At 29.7% G+C, this 3,079-nt stretch overlaps 1 protein-coding gene across 3 annotated transcripts in view; it reads right to left on the bottom strand.

Annotated features, from left to right (window-relative positions):
• LOC106882429 (serine/arginine repetitive matrix protein 1) overlaps window positions 1–3,079 on the bottom strand; it is a 102,699-nt gene that overhangs the window by 62,815 nt on the left and 36,805 nt on the right. The window lies entirely within an intron of this gene.

Here is a 3,079-nt window from a genome sequence, read left to right as displayed (position 1 = left end):
ATATATATATATATATATATATATATATATATATATACACAGTGTATATGTGTTTGTATGTATATGTATCTATGTGTGTGCATGTGTATATATATTTGTGTGTGTATGTATATTTATATATCATAGGGGGCAAAAAGATCCTTTGCCCTAATCCAAACAGTTTGTGTTGTCAATTGTCCTGACATCTAACACAAATAAATGAATAAGAATAACCAAAAGATATTCCAATTTTTCTAAGAAGACAATCATATACTCTGCCATTGGGAAACTCCTTCGAAATACTGGATAGCATCATAGAGACTAGAAGTTAGTGTTTAAAAATATTCTTGACTAAAAATCTCAAAATGTGCTTTTCTTATTAGGCTGCTGCAAATATAATAGTAAAAAAAAAACCGATATATTCCAGCATTATTGAACAAATATCAAGACAATTGCATCAGTAAAACTGGTTTCAGTAGCAGATAAAAAACAAAACAAAAAAAAAAAACAAGGAATAAATTAGCCTCATATTTAGAGTGACCTCATAAATAAGGTATTGAACCATGCTTTCGAAGGGAAACATAAAAAAATATATTCAACCTTTTATAGATTGTTATGTTGCACATAATAATATGATAAATAAACTGATGAAATTAAATTAGGAAAATAATGTTCTGGTTACTTTTGTAATCAACTAGGCTGCCATCCCTTAAAATTACAGGCTTCGTGCCAACATTTGAAACACTTTCATATTATTGTGCCTATCATTATTATTATCATTATTATTATTATTATTATTATTATTAGTAGTAGTAGTAGTATTTTGCAGATCAACTAGGAAAAAGAACCAAACTTGGAAACTCTAGATCTGAATAAAATATTAGGGAAGCAATCATTACCTGGAATAACTGTTGTCCCAAGATGATATATTACCCTAATGGAAACCTTAGCTAATTCTAGTATGATTAGAGCACACATATATTTGTCTTGATTTTCCAACAGTAATTATTTATAATAAGGATATATATGCTCAACGCATATTTTAATGTTATAAATTAATGTATTTGAATATTATAAACATCTAATTTCGCTTTGCTTAGCCAAAACTTCACCAATCCTACACCAGTATATGTACAACATGAATTGTTCATTTGTAACGATGAACTGCAAACTGCAAGTAGAAAGACAAATAAACATGTCTTAAACTCTGAGTTACGGATTATATTACAGACATACAAACTTAACAAGAGACTGAAAATGGTCAGTATAAGCATGATTCAAAATTTAAATGAGCTGTGTATATTGTTACATATAATAAAATCTCTGCCTAAAACATTCGTCTTTGTTTTATTTAACAAGTTCAGCAACATACACCTCTTTGGTTTTCTTATTCCCAAAGGACCAACAAAACTTCTACATTTATTTACGAGAATTTGTATGCCTTAATCTCTTTTACAGCTGTGACATTGATTTGTTTTCACATGATTGTATCATGTTTAGATAAAACATCTAAAATACTTAAACAATTATTACTGTTATCTTATAGTTGCAAACCATTTACAAATACTCATCTCAGGTCAATGAACCTTGCAGCTGGCTGCAATACTGAACAGCCAACATTTATCTTCCTTGAAGTCAACACTACAATAGGTGAGAGAAATAGGTGAAAAGTGTTTGTTTCATCATATTCTACATCATGTGCTTGAATGCAATTTGGGATGTTGTGATAGGTGAGAAAATTAACAAATAAATCCTTACCCCTTTTGCATACATTCTACCTATTAGTGAACAATGTGTAACACAAGTTAGTGAAATAAAACTAATTATATAAATTGGTGAATATAAAATGGAAATTAGAATAAAATTTAAGAAACGAATGAAACAAATTTTAGAATTTAAGAAACAAATGCTTTATTATAAGCTTTGATGTGTAATTGACATAAACTTTATACCAGGAATTTAATTTTGTACTTGTCATAGGTTTGATAGTTGCCTTCAAGTCTTAGCAAAAAAAATCCACTTAATCCAAGAAATCCCATGGTAAATTCTGGCTGAAGAGAATAAAAATTGAAGTCAATAAATCAGTAAATTATCTTGATAATAATTTCCTTCCAGTTCAAAAGCTTAAAAACGTAAAAAAGGTTTTTTTATAGTCTGAGATCTGTGTGACACAGACACACACAAACATGTAAATATATATATATATATAGGCATATATATAATGTGCGTATTATTATTTAGATATATGTGTGGGTATGTGTGTATATATATGTATATGTATGTGTGTATATAGTAACAAAGTAAATGAACCTTGAATGTCATTTTTGCACGAGAGGAAAATGATATGGGAGTTTGGCAGAAAGCAATATTAATACTTGTGTGAATGATTTCATTAACACCTACACAAAATCATCAAGAATCAAAAATAGTTCACAAAGATCGATTAGAGAACCATTACTGACTGGTTAAAAGCTGAACATAGCACACATTATACATTTATTATACATGCATAAACACACACACATACACACAAATATACATATCATACATGTATACATATATGTATCCATAGATACATTATAGATACCATATCATATACATACATCCATACACATACACACAGCACTCATAAATATGTGTGTGTGTGTGTGTAAGTGTGTATGTGCAAATGCATTCACACACACTATGAAGCTCTTATTACTGTTTTGCATTGAAATGATTAGGATTAATTATAAAAGCTATTCTAAAATCTTTTGTAATGTTTATTTTCTCTGGCAGTTGAGGAAACACTGTTGAATGTTAGAAGAGAAAGAAGCTAGGCTAGCAGGGTAAGACGAATAGAGAGAAAGAGACGGAGATGGATAGAGAGAGAGGGGGAGGGAGGGAGAAGAGAGTGACAGAAAGAGAGAGAGAGAGAGAGAGAGAGAGAGAGAGAGAGAGAGAATATGTGTATGAGTGAACCTCATGGAGATGAGGAACAAACATTAGTTAAACTGCCTCCTGTCATTTCTTCACTGTTAGCAGTCATTGAAAACGACTACAGTTTATTGATATACTATCAGTCAATTAAAATATATATATATATATATATATATATATA

This window comes from Octopus bimaculoides, chromosome 20, assembly GCF_001194135.2.
Source record: "Octopus bimaculoides isolate UCB-OBI-ISO-001 chromosome 20, ASM119413v2, whole genome shotgun sequence".
In the NCBI taxonomy this organism is placed as follows: domain Eukaryota; kingdom Metazoa; phylum Mollusca; class Cephalopoda; order Octopoda; family Octopodidae; genus Octopus; species Octopus bimaculoides.
Note: the sequence above shows the minus strand (reverse complement) of the source record. Positions and strands in the feature narration are given on the sequence as shown.